This window comes from Peromyscus leucopus, chromosome 1 (assembly GCF_004664715.2).
Source record: "Peromyscus leucopus breed LL Stock chromosome 1, UCI_PerLeu_2.1, whole genome shotgun sequence".
NCBI classification, from domain to species: domain Eukaryota; kingdom Metazoa; phylum Chordata; class Mammalia; order Rodentia; family Cricetidae; genus Peromyscus; species Peromyscus leucopus.
This window is the reverse complement of record NC_051063.1, coordinates 135606463-135624520: the sequence shown is the minus strand read 5'-3', so window position 1 is coordinate 135624520 and position 18058 is coordinate 135606463. Positions and strand designations below refer to the sequence as shown.

The window sequence follows — 18058 nt, the reverse complement described above, 5'->3', positions numbered from 1 at the left end:
GGACAATGCATGTCTTCAGAGCTCAATACCTGTGTAAGAATAATAACCTGGAGGAAAGACAAACTCTTTGTGAGTTTTCTGTTATTGTATATGAGAGATGATTGACTATTACCAAGGAGCCACTTTTAAGAGTAGAAAGATTCAGAAAGGACACAGTGACTAGGATCAAATTTATGAAGGACTGTCAGAGACTTGAAGGAAATGGGAAGAATGACCAAAGATAATGGGCTTATTTTATCTCAGTACAAGCAAAACAATTTTCATCAGTTACAACGGTTTTCTAAATAACTAAGCTAACGTGTGAGGTAATGATTTCTTTGTCAAAAGAGATGCTCAAGACAGGACCAGGTGTCAGTTTGGGGAGCAATTAAGATTCATGCATAATAAGAGAAGATTATAGTTTTAGCTTTGAAAAAAATCCCCAAACCTTGTTCTTCATTAAATTAGTGCAATGATATTTTATGTTTGTGAATTCTATTCCATCTCCCTCTGCCTTATTTATTTTGCTGCCTTGTAACACCCTAGTATGCTCTCTTCTGTCCCCACAGGCATCTCCTCTTTATCACTATGTAAATTCTATTCAATTAAATTTAGTTCAATGAGCATTGGCTGAGCTCCTATTGTCCTTAAGTGTTGTGAGAAGTATAATAGAAAACACAAATAGGATGGGGAGATGGCTCCGTCTATAACGTGCTTGTGAAGCAGCTGAATTTCCTCCCTAGCCTCCATGTAAAAACTCCAGGCAGGTAATCCCAAAGCTGGCAGGGGAAAGGCGGGGGCAGAGGATCACTGGGAAAACCAGCCAATTTAGTCTCCTTAGCAAGCTTCAGGCCAGTGAGAACCTGCTTCCAAGTAAAGTGGCCAGTGTTCCCGGGAAACAGGAATGACACCCAAGGTTGTCTTCTGGCTTCTACAATACCCACATGCAAACTTATGCACCATATGAGTATGTGTCACATGAAAATATCCACATACATGTGTACACAACACATTAAAAATTAGGAAACACAAAGGTGACTAGCACGGACGATTGAACTTTAGGGAATTGTTAAGAATCTAAAAAAAAGTAGAAAACATGCCCCAAACAGCTTTTTCATAAGATAAATGGTACCTACAACAAATGAAAAAGTGTGTGGAGATCACATCTGTGAAGGTCGTCTCAGGGTGGATGACATCTGAGAAGGGCCTTAAGATGATGAAAAATAGATCTCAGCATTCAAAGACAGAGGAAGATGGGCACTCCTGACACAGTTAGGAACTCGAGAAACACAGTGAAGTAGAAAAGCATTTGAAAGCATTTGGGACCAGGAACAGTTCCCTGTGGGAGGCAGATATCACTGGCTTGACAAGATGAGGAAAGCTGGTTTGAAAGAGGTAGAGGAGAACTTTGAAGGGACAGTGACAGAAGCTTTATTTATTTCTTATAATTCAAGATGTAGTTGCAGAACATATGAGATGTAATAGATACTCTACGTAGTAAGAGTTTTCTTACAGGGAAGTTAATGTGCTAGTTTTATTTAGGAAGGACTGATGTGGACGAAGTCAAAAGTGGAAGATCAACAAAATAATGTATGAAAAAAGAGCATGGTTTCAATGACAGAAGTGTCTGCCACAGAGCTAAGGAGGAACACAATCTAGGTTTCAGATTTTTGAAACATGTGTATTTATACTCATTGAAGAGAAATTCATTAAATACGAAGTACAAAGAACAAAACTAAATCATCAATTATTCCACATTTGATTGTAGAGATTAACATTTTAATATATAAGGTAATCTGAATCTTATTTTTATTTATACCTTTCCTTATATATTTTGATATTACCATCCATACTGCCTTGTGAATTGGTTGTCTCTACCTAAAGGATTTCAATTATTTTTCCATGTCTGATATATAGCTTTATATGCCACAGTACTGGCTGGAACATATTTTATATAGGCATGTGTTTTAATTCATAGAGCCAGCCCCAAATTTGGGTTCTCATGTAGTTTCTAATTGCTCCTCTCTCACGACAGCACTTCCACAAACATCAGCACACACTCATTTGTGAATCTCTTCCTGATTCCTTCCTGACATACATTTATAAAAGTGAAATGGGTCAGGGACTGCTGCTGAACTCTCCTCAGAATGTATTTCTCGCTTGTTTTTCAGTGTTCGAACTGCATTTTGGCTGAGTCTGTGGATACCTTGCATACAGCTACCTTTCCTCCTGCCGTTCTGCATTCTGGGATGGAGGTTGACAATTGCTACTCAATGACAAACTCTTGATCTTGACTTTTTTGGTGATGCTGATTGTACAGTTCAAAAGAAAGTGTCCATCCAAGATCTGAGAAGCCTTTGCTGAGACCAACTAGGAAAGAAGACAGAAGGTTTCTAGCCCAAGGAACATTGCAGGGTAGAGGTGGGGAGGTGGGAGGTGGGAGTGGGGGGTGGGGGAGGGATTCAATACTGGTTCCTGCCCAACCACAGGTTAAGGAAAACTACTTCTCTTCATTCAACTCATTTTAGACATTGGTTTCCAATCCCATACAGATTAAATAATCGTAACCAAAACAATGATTTAGAAAGTTTGCATATATTTAAGGCTTTCAGCATACATTGCTAGAGTTGATCCAAGAAATCTGGGCTGATGAATACTCCCACCTGTAATGTGTAAATTAGAATCCCATTCTCCATTTATCCTAGGTAACACTGGGTATTATTATTCTTTTTAAACCTTTGCCAACTCGGTACTTGATAAATGATATATCTTTGTTTTAATTTGTACCTCCAGGCTCATTCTTCTGTATTTTGTCTCTATTCTCTTCCAATTCCCTGGCATAGCCTTCTTTCTGAGTGGAAATTCTGAGACATCTTCTGTGTTAGGAACACAGTCCTGGGGATAAACCAGTTGGCTTGGCTGCTCTACTACAATTGTTCTGATTTCCATCCAAGGCAATGGGGCTTATGCTTCACTAAAAATGCATTCAGGCCTCTTTTATTGCCTTTTGTTGATCAATTTTTCCCCGTTTACCTAGTCTGCCCCAGCCCTGCATGCTCAGCTGTAATTGGAAAGTCCTTGGATTGTATGTACTGCAATAGCTGCAAGAGGAATGTGAAGGTGCACATGTCAAGCAAACTGGGCCAATCAGAAGTGTATAGAGTTGAAGCAAGTGGGGCCATATTCATTTCTCTGCTGTCTTCTTGCCTCTCTCTCCTTACTTTCTCACAGTTGTCTTCCTGACCAGCCCAAAGCCTGCTTTTCCTTATATCTTCTTGCAATGAGGAAGTGAGTTATTCTCTAACTGGCTTAAGTATTCCCTTCAGAAGTCACTCAAAACCTTTCCCTTAGTGTCCATGGAAAGAAATACTCCACAACCACCCTTGACTTTTCCACTAAATGCCTCTGGAGTCAGCTTCCTTTCTCTTTGAATAATGACCAAGTTCTTCTTTAAAACCTACTTAGAAGGCAGTAACTAAAAGCCAGCAACTTAAATAACAAATGATAGTTAAACATAATAAAATAAAGGTCTCAAGTTAAACTTTAAAATCTTCATGGTATGTATCAATCACCTCATCCAGCTGCCCCACCTTTTTGCTCCACCCATCTAGTCTTTCCTTAATGTCTATTTTCATAATTTCTGCTTTTCCTCAGAGTATCATATTGGAGGGAACATTGTTACAGACAACTACCTCTGTCTTATCTTCAAATTATTTTTTTCTAAATGGATATATGTACACAGAGGGTCATTTATTACTTGCATTACCAAAAGCATTAACATCCAAAAGACACAACTGGGTTTTGAAGACCTCATTTCTGCCCAATGTCTTTTAAATCCATTTATAAAGTTAAGAGGTAACGAAGAGTGGAATACTGTTTCCTCTATGCTCATTCTCATTAAGGAACCAGGTTACTTAGGATTCCTATCCAATTGTTTCACCATTGCCAGTTACTGTGAGTCCATCCTGGCAACGATTTTTCACTCTCCACATCTGATCTGAATTTCTACTATTTCACCGCTTTAACAGCCTCTTCTTATAAGAATGTGCTTAGAATTTATTATGAGTAAGGTTTACTTTCACACACTAACTGTTTTAATTTTCATGATAACTTCATGTATTATGATTAGGTCCACTTGGAAGACCAGAATACCTAGTCTTACTACACCAGCTAATAAGTGTTAGAAAGAACGTCAATAGTTTTCTTCCCATCATGGATATGCTTCTGCCTCTTCTTATATTGCTTCCACTTTTTCTCCATGTTCCCATTACTCTTTATTCCCATATTGTTCTCTGTCATTTTGACATTTCTGCCCAAAGTCTTTCTGCCATCTGCGTATCAACTTGAGTTAGACTGAACTCTTGATTTTCCAAGGCCTATGAGCTTAACAATTAAGCTGTGACTGCACAGACTGTTCATTCTGGCTTAAGGCTGGGATGAATGAATGGAATCCGAAATGGTATCAATTATGATGAAAATCAAAGCTGCAGTCATTAGGTTCTTGCAGTCTGCTGCTTTAATGACAATAGCTAGCTATCATTCAGTGTTGATAATTTACAAGCATGGTGCTGATCTTTTAGGTATTTTGTCTGTTTTGTCTACTTTTTCCTAGAGAAAAAGTCTTACCAGGTTGTCCTCAAACTTAAAGGCAGACTTCCAAAGTCCTGGGATTATATGTATATGCCACCAGACCCATCCTAAAACTGAGGAGTGTGTGTGTGTGTGTGTGTGTGTGTGTGTGTTACTGGGTAAACAGTAACTTGCTAAACAAGTACTTGCTAAACAAGTACTCTGGCATTGGGCAATGAACTCTAGTGCTAGGCTTTTGTATCACATCTTTTAGTGTTCACATAAACTCCAAGGGATTAAACTACTGTTATCCCCATTTTACAATCATGAAAATGAGAATAGCATTCTACCTGTATTTGTCCTATCTCATGGAACAAACAACTTGCACATTCAATAGTTGAATTCCTAACAGTTCACATTCAGAACTTCCCTTAACTCCCACCCACTGCTTTGTCTTTTTAATAATAATGCTGCTATCATAAAACAGCAGAGGCCCAATGGGAAAAAGTAATTACTCAACTACGCATCCCTAATCCAATCAAATTTTAGCATCCATATCATCTAATACATGACCATGCACACATCCAATTTTACATATTTATAATAAGTAACATGAGTGGAATTAGATTTTTGGCATTTCTCCATAAGTATGCCATTTCTCTGGTCATAAATTAGAAAACCTGAATAAAATGGATGATTTTCTAGAGGCATATCAGTTGACAAAACTGACCCAACAGAAATGGAAATTCTCAATATTCTAATTGCTAGAAAAGGGAAAATAAAAGGCAGTGCAATAAGGTGAGTTTTCAGTTGACTTTATCTAACCTATAAATAGTAGGAAACTCCAAGGTCATTCAAACCAGATGCAAATAAAAATATGGGCAAGTTTCAAATCTATATCTACTAGGTTAATTCTAATAAGTGAAAAAGAAGATACAGGGAAGGAAACATAACATATCCATTCCATATCATTCCATATCAAGTGCACTATTATAACAGTAACCTTACAAAGTTATGAGAAGGATAATACTCTGGGACCACATAAAATTTATTCCAATAAAACAAGGATGGTCAATATCAGAAAATATATCTGCATGATATAATATGTTAAGAAAATAAAAGAGTAAAGCATTTAAAATGCTGACTTTTTAAATAAAAAATTACCACTATTTTTAATAAACTTTTAAGTAAAATTGAAGTACATATATGTCCTGCCAATCTTCTGAAAGTAAAATAAGAAAAATGCTCATATGCACTGCCCTTCCCAAGTCACAGGCATAGTGTAAGCCTTGTTTTTAATATTAGTTAATCCATTGGATTCTTATGATAACACTGTCATCTAAGGAAATCTCACTTTCATTTGCAATGGAGGTACAGATGGCTCTACAATCCTCCTTTGGACCATATACTCTCTCCCTGATATTCAAACTCCATCCTTAAACTTTAGTATCTGAATACTTACTCATTAATCATTCACTGCCAATCAATGCAAATGAGGAACAGAGACCAAGTAGATGTATGATAAACTGATGATTGACTTCAGTCTTGGGAAGATGTGGTGCAGTGTCATGAGAAATTTGCTGGGTTTCATGGAATGGATACCCCCTATACCTTTTATTTGTATCACATACATTTTATTGAGTAGATTTTCACAATTACTGTGAAATTGATTTTATGGGTTGCAGTTTTTTCAACTTCAGCTTTTCTTGAGATATGTTTAGGGATCAGTGCAATGAAATTAATCCCAAAGTTAACACATCACGATGGATGGACAGGGAGAGAAGTGATGCATCTCAATGGTAAAAAAGCTACAGGGGCCTCCAGAGGAGGATGCTGGAAACTGAAGGAAGAGTGGAAAGTATGTGGGAACAACCTGGCCCTATAAACCATAGGGCCAAACCTCAAAACAGAGCAGGGCCACACCCAGAGAGGTCTTAAACCCCCAAAGTACCCCTCAGCACTATTCCCATTTACATGAAATAACATGAAATACAGCTGAGTTTTTCACCTAAGATTACATATAGGATGAATATATTATATTACATCATATTATTTTCACAGTTCTGGGAATTGAACTAAGAGACTTCCACATATTAGGCATGTATTCTACAAATGAGCTACATCCACTGCCCAACTTTTTTTTAAATACCCCAAACATAGTATTTTACGTTCTTGTAAAGCTCTCCTCCACCTTGCTTCATCTTTCTCAAATTTCTCTCTTTTAACTGTATCTCCAATCTATCTGAGGCCCTTTACAATTAAGCAGCTTCTACTTTCTTCCATAATTCAAGAATCTTCTTTGCATGAAGTTTTTCATCATTTAGACAGAGTGAACCTTTAGCACTGAGGGAAGAAATATCATTCCATAAAGGTCTGATTTGATCTCCAAACAAAACAAAAGATCTCCGTTCCTTCCTATCCCATTCTACATAAAATTGGTAGAACAGCTTTGATTCTTCCTAACCACAATATGTGTTTCTTTCTTGTCACATATATTATATCTAATTAAAATTCATTTATGTATGCTCAGTTGACAGAAAACTGAATCTTATGTGCCCAGACCTTGCATTCTAACTTCCATTTTTCTTAAAAAGTCCCATGTTCTGAAAGATGGAATTATCTCAAGAAAAGCATTAATTATGTCAAGACTCTCATGAGATGTAGCACTGATTGCTACCCAAACATAAAGTCTTAAAGAAATGAATCACATTTGTCTCCACCCAACTAATCATAGTACAAGTTTCATTTCCTTTTTTCTTGGGAAAATTGACCTAGTTTCAAAGAAAAGTTCCAAATATATTTTAAGCAATAACTACATTATTGCAATGAGTGTAGAGCCTTGGGCAAAGTCCTGACATACACAACACAAATTTGCAAGTAGAGGTTCCTTTGTGTTTCTTAATAGTGCAATCAGTTCTTCTAAACCATGGTCACGTCTCATATGTTGCACAGTCCCCATGGGCAGTAAAATTAGAGGTAAACTACACAGCCATTTGCTGCTAAGAATTTACAAAGAAACAGAATATAGTGCATAAGTGCATGCATAATTATTGCCAGCAACAGAAAAAAATCATGAAAAACTTCACAACCAATTAGCCGTCTGCATACATGCTAATTGCTATCTACTAGAAGTGTGCCATCAAGAATGGCATGCTTGTCTATGTGAATGGGAAACTTGTGAATGAGTGAGAGTGTGCGTTCCTAGGTAGAAGAAATTCTTATCTCACAGGTTCAAATTCTCCAGGCTCATGAATATGACACATTAATATTCATTAAGTGGAACACATTATCATTTTAGGAGATTACTATTTTCATTCCATCACATTTTCCAATTAGGAGTCCCACTTTTGCAAATAATCAGCTTTCTGTTGCCAAGGGCTTTTCAGCTGCTTTCTGGTAAGGGGGTCTGGAGCCAAGTTCAGCATCCATTTAAGAAACAGGAGAACATTGAAGTACGATTCTATTTTATAATGACAGGTTAATCTCGCTGCCATGAACCTGATCAAAGAGGAGCCAAATACAAAAGCAAAATGGCAAGACTCCTTTTGAAAAGAGGCGCTCAGAAAGGAAAACTGGTGTTCACAGGTCTCCTGGTGGCCTGCAGTTATGAAGAAATAAATGCACTATGTGAAGGAGTTAAGAACTCTTGCAGAGCCAAGAGGAGAAGATGAATAAGGGAGATCCCAGAGGTTTAGAAATGAAGGCAAGGTTAAGACTGACAGCCGTCCCTAGATGCTGATAACAGAACACGGAATACAGAAGGAAAGAATTAACAAATATGCACATTTCTCCCAGATTAAAATTTAAGCTCTAAAACTTTGATGTTTTATCAAATTTTATGATCTTGTTAGTGAAAACAAATGTTAGTTGAAACAAATGAATATGAATTAAAGGCTGGTTTGCTTTTTAAAATGCCAGATACATTTGGGATGATGTATTTTGAAATATGACTGCTTACCAATTATTTGATTCTAATCAAAGAAGAATTTCTAAATAAAGTAACTTAATTTTATATAAAATACACATTAAAGAATTTAAATAAGAATACTTTACAGCTGCTTTTACGATAAAAACTCTATTGTTTTACTTTTGTATATTGGATTTATGGAGAAAATATAAAGAAATATATTGTCTCAGTTCTCTCTCTCTCTCTCTCTCTCTCTCTCTCACACACACACACACACACACACATACACACACACACATGAACATCTATTCTCACACTCTTTTCAACACCAAACTGGGAGTTCTAACCAAACAAATGAAATAAATAGTAAAATACAGATGTCCAAACTGTAAAGGAAAATTCAATATTCCTCTGAAACAGTAAGCCAAATTAAATACATTCTTTTATAAATTGCCCTGGCGAAGGGTTTTAACACAGCAATAGACTGTGGTTTTGTCTTATTTACTGTGTCCCTTGCCTTACAGAAGCTTCTGAGTTTCAGGAGGTCCCATGTATTAATTGTTGTTCTCAGTGTCTGTGCTACTGGTGTTATATTTAGGAAGTGATCTCTGGTACCAATGCATTCAATACTATTTCCTACTTTCTCTTCTATCAAGTTCAGTGTAACTGGTTTTATATTGAGGTTTTTGATCCATTTGGACTTAAGTTTTATGCATGGCAATAGATATGAATCTATTTACAGTCTTCTACATGTTGACATCCAGTTATGCCAGCACCATTTGTTGAATGGTGCTTTATTTTTTCCACTGTACGGTTTTGGCTTCTTTGTCAAAAATCAGGTGTTCATAGGTGTATGGGTTAATGTTGGGGTCTTCAATTCAATTCCATTGGTCCACAATTCAGTTTTTATGTCAATGACTGACAGAAGAAGATGCAGAGATCCACAGCCAATCACTAGACAGAGCTCCAGGAGTCCAATCAAAGAGAGAAAAGAGGAATTCTATGAACAAGTGCATCAGGATCATGATGGGGAAACATACAGGGATGACCAAACCAAACTAGAGGGAACTCATGAAAGTTGGATCAATGGCTGTGGAGCCTGAATAGGACTGGACTAGGCCCTTTGCATGGTGAGACAGTTGTGTAGCTTGATCTGCTTGGGAGGACCCCTGGTGGTAGGATTAGAATCCATCTCTGGTGCATGAGCAGGGTTTGTGAAGCCCACTACCTGTGATGGGACACCTTGTGCAGCCTTGAAGCAGGGGGAAGGGCTTAGACTTGCCTCTACTGGATGTGCCTTCATGTGGGAGGCCTTGCCTTCTTGTGGGAGCGAGTGGGGCATGGGTTGGGAGGGGAGGATGGAGAGGCAGGAGGAGGGAAGAGGGGGTTCTTAGATTGGTGTGTAAAATGAATGAAAAGGTTTTCTTAATAAAAAAGCAAAAACAAAAACACAGCCAAGGAAAAGTAACTAATATATACAGATAGCATTGAATTCCAAGTGTATATATGTATGGCATTAAGAAATTCAAAGTTGTCTGTGGATATTGCTGATTAGGAATCTCCTTCTCTAACTGGTATGAGTCTCTATGTTCAATCCCCAGTTCAAAATAAATAAATAAATAAATAAATATTTCTATGTCCAGGTTCTCCCCTCTTCTCCTCCTCCTTCTACACCTCCTCCTTTCTCTGTCTCTCTGTACCCCTATTTCCCTCTCTCTCCTCTCTCATATGTATACATGCATTTGTAGATAGAAAATATTTGTATATAGAATGATAAGAAATACATGAGAGTATGTATGAACTAATACAGATATTTAACAAGTTTGAAATGTGCAATGTACTAAACCCAGATCCTTTCAATAAAAATGTCTTGTTTATATATAGAAAAGCAATGAATTCCATTACAAGCACTTGCACAGTTAGTCATGGAGAATAAAAGGCCTGATGGTGAGACAGGTCAAACAAAATGGAGATTGCAGCAAGCTATAGGGGTCAAGGACTAATCCCTGAAAAAGCATCTCTTAGCAAGTTTAATTTAATTTAAATTTAAAAACAAATACATATTAGCAATTCAATTTTTTCAACTTGACAGCTCACCAGTGGTATGACTGTCAGGTAAAAACATACATCTTTACAACTTGGTGGTCCCAGTTTTAAACATGCACACACACACACACACACACACACACACACACACACACACACACCAAAAACCATTCCACAGAAAGGAAAAGAATAATATGGAAACAGCTCAATAAATGCATTAATGAGCAAAATATAAGAGAAGTCTGGTTTTACACAGGAAAATGAGCATTCTGGAAAGTCATGCGTGAGAACATTACAGTAGATGTCTATAACTTGAGTCTCTCCAAATTCCTGAATAAAAAAAAAATGGTATCTTGCAATATTTATACTCAAGGCTCAGATACCTACTTCACTTGGCTCTATTCCTTATCTACTCTGGAGTCTTAATTGAGAATCTGAAAATCTTGCTGATACAGTTTAAGAAGAAAAATAATCCCATGTAATATGCCCTATTTCTGAAGCTACCTTAGACCTGGGTTTGCTATTAGAAAATTCCTGAAGAAAATTTTAAATATAAGTCTGTGGCTTTCTTGAATTAAGTCCCTCAGTCAGCATTTAGAAAACACCCAGGATTTGAAATAATGGCATTGTTGATAGCAACTTTTGTAGAAGGATGGTTGAACAAAGTCTGTGACAACCCAGTGTTCAATCCATCTAGGGTTCAGAGGAAAACAAGGGGAGTCTAAACCACAAGTGCAGACATGTCTAGTATCCTTGTCCTTCTGGATCCACACTTTCTTCAGGGACTTCTTCACTAAAATGGTTCTCTGCCACCTGCCACACTTGCATGACACTGTCTGCTGATACAGCACAAATCATCCAAGTTTCATTGGGATTCCAGGCGAAATCAGATATCTTGGCAGTGTGACTACTACGGATAAATGACAGCTCTGGTGGGCCATCTTCTGCATCTTCTGGGGACTGTTCTTCTCCAATTTTTCTTAAATCCCAGACATTCAGCTTACGATAGAAGCCAAAATAGTCTCATTGGGAGGTGAAACTGAACTTGGAATATTTCATCCCTTTGTAATTCAAAGGATGCAACTTGAGTTTCAGATTTCTCAGATCCCACAAGGCAACAGTCTTGCCTGCTGATCCTGTGGCAAGAATGAACTCACTATGAGGGCTGAAAGACAGGTAGTTCACTTCAATGGCAGTGGAGCATTGACTGAGTGGCTTGGCTTGGAAGTATTGTTTGGATGAGTATTCCAAATCATAAGTTTCTGATCATCAGCAACTGACTCAAACAGAGACTTTTGGAGCAGATGCCAGGAAACGTCCTATACTACAGTACAGCCTGTAAAAATGGTTTTTGCATACAATGTTTTCCCTTTTTTGGATCTGCACTGATGATGTCCAATGGGCAGATGGTATGGTCATCTGAAGCACTAAGGGCCCACTGAGCTTTGGATTTCAAGAAAGATTATAACCTTCCTTCTGATGTCCATGGAGATACAAATCTGGTTTGCACTCTCCAGAAGGCTCTGGATTAGAAGGATGTTTTTTGTAGTCAAAAACAAGAACACTGAATGGAGTCTTTGTTGCAATGATGCAAGGGTTCTGGGGCATGTGCTGAGCCCTGTTTACTTCTCCTTCATGGTTGATCTTGATTTCATTCAATTTTTCCACAGACAGAGCCCAAATCTCCAAATTCCATTTCACTGTCATAGTATGATGCATCAAACTGAGCATCATCATTAGGGAGTTTGACACTGGCTAAGACCAGGAAGTTTTTTTTTTCTTTTCTTTTCTTTTCTTTTTTTTTTTTTTTACCATGTAAACATTAAATCTTTATTGCTACTAATTTTGTGCCCCATGTAAAGCTCCAGTATTGCTTTTTTTCTAATTTTTTTTCGAGTTTTCTTTGTTTGTTTTATTTTATTTTACAATACTATTCAGTTCTACATAACAGCCACAGATTCCCTTGTTCTCCACCTTCCTGCCCCCCTTCCCCAAACCCCCAGCCCACCCCCCATTCCCATCTCCTCAAGAGCAAGGCTTCCCCCAAGGACTGAGATCGACCTGATAGACTCATTCCAGGTAGGTCCAGTCCCATCCACCCAGATTGAGCCAAGTGTCCCTGCATAAGTCCTAGGTTTCAAACAGCTAACTCATGCAATGAGCCCAGGACCCGGTACCACTGCCTAGATGCCTCCCAAACAGATCAAGCCAATCAACTGTCTCACCTATTCAGAGGGCCTGATTCAGTTGGGGGCCCCTCAGCCTTTGGTTCATAGTTCCTGTGTTTCTAGTCATTTGGCTATTTGTCCCTGTGCTTTATCCAACCTTGGTTTCATCAATTCTCGCTCATATAAACCCTCCTCTTTCTCGCTAATTAGCTCCCAGAGCTCCACCGGGGGCCTAGCCGTGGATCTCTGCATCCAGATTCCTCAGTCCTTGGATGGGGTTTCTGGCACAATTATTAGGGTGTTTGGCCATCCAATCACCAGAGTAGATCAGTCTCGGCTGTCTCTCGGCCAATGCCAGCAGTCATTTGTGGAGGTATCTTTGTGGATTTCTGCAGGCCTCTTTAGCACTTCAAAGCACTCACCTTATATTTAAGGCAAAGTTTTATAGCGCAGTTCGCCCATCGGTTTGTGTCGAGAGCCAGGAAGTTTTTTTCATCCAATGTGTGTATTCCCCGGACAAGCCAAGGAATGCTGAAATCTTTCCTTTCAGGCCTGGTTACATCTGGAAGCCACTGGAAAGTTAAAAAGGGCCACTCCAGTGCATGGGTCATCACCAAATCATAAGGTAAGGAGTGTTCTTTTGCCATATTTTGTACTCCTCATTGACCACTGTTCTTCCATCACTTTGTCAAAGGCACTTCCTTGTCAGCCATGACAGCAGGCAAGCCAGTGTGGGCTTGGGAAATCCTGGGGTCCTGTGTTGCAATGGGGGCAGGCAGGCTACAGGCCTCAGTACAATTTTTCTATGAAAATATTTTTCTATATGATTTTAAAAATAATCCTGAAATCAAATTAAGAGGATAATTCTGTCTATGATAATCAAAACAGAATTTAATTTTAAGGGCAACTATGTAGATCTCAGCCATTTCTCCATCACTGGGTGATCCTCCTGTCTTTCTTGGGGTCCTGTTTTCCAGGTAGCCTCCCTGGGGATGTAGCAGTCCAGTCATCCTTGTTCCACCTCTAGTATCTACCTACGAGTGAGTACATACCATATTTGTCTTTCTGAGTCTGGGTTACCTCACTCAGGATGATTTTTTCTAGATCCATCCATTTGCCTGCAAACCTCATGATGTCATTGTTTTTCTCTGCTGAGTAGTATTCCATTGTGTATATGTGCCACAATTTATTTATCCATTCTTCAGTTGAAGGGCATCTAGGTTGTTTCCAGGTTTTGGCTATAACAAACAATGCTGATATGAACATAGCTGAGCAAATGCTCTTGTGGTATGATTGAGCATTTCTTGGGTATATGCCCAAGAGTGGTATAACTGGATCTTGGGGGAGATTGATTCCCAATTTTCTAAGAAAGCACCATATTGATTTCCAAAGTGGTTATACAAGCTTGCATTCCCACCAGCAGTGGAGGAGAGTTCCCCTAGTTCCACATTCTCTCCAGCATAAAGTGTCTTCAGTGTTTTTGATCTTAGCCATTCTGACAGGCATAAGGTGGTATCTCAGAGTTGTTTTGATTTGCATTTCCCTGAGTGGGAGTAATGAAGGGCAAGGGTCTAGGGAAAGAGAGCCTGTGGGAGAACAGAGAGAGAGAACAAGAAATAGGAGACCATGGTATGCTGTGGATATCGTTCTATATAAATAAAACACTGATGGCCAGTGACCAGACAGGAAGTATAGGCGGGACAAGGAGAGAGGAGAATTGGAGAAACAGGAAGAAGGAGGGATGATTCTGCAGCCACCACCAGGACAAGCAGCATGTAAAGATGCCAGTAAGCCACCAGCCACATGGCAAGGTATAGATTTATAAAAATGGGTTAATTTAAAATAAAGAACAGTTAGCAGAAGCCTGCCACGGCCACACAGTTTATAAGTAATATAAGCGTCTGAGTGATTATTTTATTCATGGATTGTGGGACTGTGGGGCTTGGTGGAACATGGATAGAAGCCTCCAGCAAACAATGGTAAATGAAGACCACATGAGCAAAGGAAGAAACAAAGTGCTAGAGAGGCCCACAGAAATCCACAAAGATACCCCCACAAAAGATTGCTGGCAATGGTTGAGAGACAGCCGGAACTGACCTACACTGGTGATGGGATGGCCAAACACCCTAATAGTTGTGCCAGAAACCCCATCCAAGGACTGAGGAATCTGGATGCAGAGATCCACAGCTAGATCTCTGTGTAGATCCCGGGTAGAGCGCCGGGAGTCTAATTAGCGAGAAAGAGGAGGGTTTATATGAGTGAGAATTGTTGAAACCAAGGTTGGATAAAGCACAGGGACATATAGCCAAACAAATAGAAACACATGAACTATGAACCAAAGGCTGAGGGGCCCCCAACTGGATCAGGCCCTCTGAATAGGTGAGACAGTTGATTGGCTTGATCTGTTTGGGAGGCATCTAGGCAGTGGTACTGGGTCCTGTGCTCATTGCATGAGATGGCTGTTTGAAACCTGGGGCTTATGCAGGGACGCTTGGCTCAGTCTGGGAGGAGGGGACTGGACCTGCCTGGACTGAGTCTACCAGATCGATCTCAGTCCTCAGGGGAGGCTTTGCCTTGGAGGAGGTGGGAATGGGGGGTGGGCTGGGGGGAAGGGAAGAGGGGCAGGAGGGGGAAGAACAAGGGAATCTATGGCTGATATGTAGAACTGAATGGTATTATAAAATAAAATAAAAAAATAAGGGCAAATATAATAAAATAAGTATAGAATGTATAATCTGATGATCATAATATATTTGTGAAATATGTTTAAAAATGTTAAATAAGCACAATGATATTCTTTCTGTGGACAAAAAGACTGAACATTGTTCAGATTGTCATATTTCTGCATTGGTTTATATATTGTGCACATTTTCCACCTGATTTTTTTTTTTTTTTTTTTTTTTGGTTTTTTTCGAGACAGGGTTTCTCTGTGTAGCTTTGTGCCTTTCCTGGAGCTCACTTGGTAGCCCAGGCTGGCCTCGAACTCACAGAGATCTGCCTGGCTCTGCCTCCCGAGTGCTGGGATTAAAGGCGTGCGCCACCAACGCCCGGCTAAAACATACGCATCACCTTTTTTTTTTTTTTTGGTTTTTCGAGACAGGGTTTCTCTGTGTAGCTTTACGCCTTTCCTGGAACTCGCTTTGGAGACCAGGCCGGCCTCGAACTCACAGAGATCCGCCTGCCTCTATCCACCTGATTTTTATACAAGCTGACCTTCAAAATTTCTGTAAAACCCAAAGCCTCAAGTTAGACAAAAAAAAAAAAAGTATCGACTAAAGGAAGTAAGAGAGAACTCACACTTTCTAACTTTAAAACTTAACTACAAACAGTAGTTGAATGTGTTTATTCTGTAGCCAGGAAATAGGCCTCACCTATATCTCCATCAGCAGATATCTTAATACTGAGGTTCTTCCAATTCAGTAATAAATGCATTTATTAAATTTCATAAAGGCATAGGATTGGTATAATTTTTGTTTTCTCAAATCTAAAACTCATGCCTTTTCATCATAGTAACTACTGCTGGAAGCATTTTAAGGAAAAATAATGGTGTGCATTTCTCCAACCCTTTTCAGTCTCTGTGTCTCTCTGTCTATGTCTCATACACACACACACACACACACACACACACACACACACACCATGACAAAAAGACAGTATGGTATATGTATACAGCAGAATTTTATTCTGTACTAAATCATAATAAAATCATGTAATCTGAAGGAGAATGGAGTTAACCAGAGACCGTGAGTGAAATAAGGCAGACTCAGAAAGACAACTATCACATTTAGGATACTTCTACCATACTTGGAATCTGAATGTAAACATGATAGATTGTAGATAGGTATATATATATATATATATATATATATATATATATATATATATAATATAGGTATATATAATATATAGGTGTATATATATATATATATATATAAAATAGATGATAGTTGCATAACTTGAGAGTGAAAGGGAGCTGTGCAGGGATTAAAGGGGGAGGAAGGAGATGGAAAACAAAAAGGGTAAATGGTGGGGAAAAATCCCATGTTTTCTCTCATATTTAGAAATCTGATTGCACACACACACACACACACACACACACGACAAAAATGGCAGAATGGTGAGTATTTTCAAGGAGGAATGAGACCAAGGGGACACAAGGAAGACCAGGAGGGAGAAATGGCAAGGTACAGTGATGTATATACACAAGAATACTACACAATGAAGCCCACTTGTTTATACTAAGTAAAATACTTTGCAGAATACAATTAACATTTTAAGTGTTTGTGGCATAAGAAAAGACATTAATCAATGATTAATTAATTAATTAATTAATAAGAAATTAATGTGAAGGAAATCCAAGGTAAGGTTTCAGAGAGAAAAAAATTATGGTTTAGGTTGAAGCAAAGAGGAGACTATTAAAGACAACTGTCTCTACAACAGATGATTTCAAAAGCCACTAAACAGGCACAAAAAAGAGAAATAAGCAAATTTTACTTTCTCAAATTAAAAATGCTTTTACTTAAAATTTTTCAAAGAAATGAAAATCAACATACTGCAGGGGAAGAATATTCACAAATAATATCACATATAAAATAAGAGGTCAGTGCAAAGGCTATATGAAGAAGCCTATAAACTCAATTATAGAAAAGACAAACAACCCAATTAAGAATGTTCAAAGGTCTTTAGTAGGCATTTTTCCAATGAAGATAAAAAGCAGCCTCCAAAACTACTTGTAAAGATACTAAATATGACTGGCCAACAGAAAAATGAAAATAAAAATCGCAAGTAGAAATCACTCCATATTCCCTCCACTAGGATACATAAAACAAAAAAGAAGTTTGGGTACTGTATGTAGAAATTGAAAATCCTGTAATTGCTGTTGAAAATACAAATGGATAAATGCACTGTGAATGAAAAATTCCTGTAAGTACCTCAGAAAGTTAGGTCTAAAGCTTTTATCCATCCAGGAAATTCCACTCCCAGTGGATTTGCAAGAAATTAACTCATGCTGGTGAAGATGTAGAGTAAGAGGAACACTCATCTATTGCTGGTGTGAGTGTAAACTTGTACAGCCACTATGGAAATCAATATTATGGTTTCTCAGAAAGATGGGAATTAATCCACATAAAATTCTAGCTATTCCACTCTTTGGCATATACCCAAAGGATGCTTCATCCTACCAGAGACACTTGCTCAATTATGTTCATTGCTATTTTATTTATAATAGACAGAAATTGGAAACAACCTAGATGCTTCTCAACAGAAGAATGGATACATTTACACAATGGAGTGTTACTCAGCTGTTAAAAAAATGATCATGAAATTTGCAGGCAAATGGATGGAACTAGAAAAAAAAATCATTCGTAGTGAGATATCCCAGACTCAGGAA

At 38.4% G+C, this 18058-nt stretch overlaps 1 pseudogene; it reads right to left on the bottom strand.

Moving 5' to 3' along the window:
- Positions 1-11245: 11245 nt before the first annotated feature.
- LOC114699861 lies at positions 11246-13333 on the bottom strand (annotated as a pseudogene).
- Between the last annotated feature and the right edge of the window lie 4725 nt (positions 13334-18058).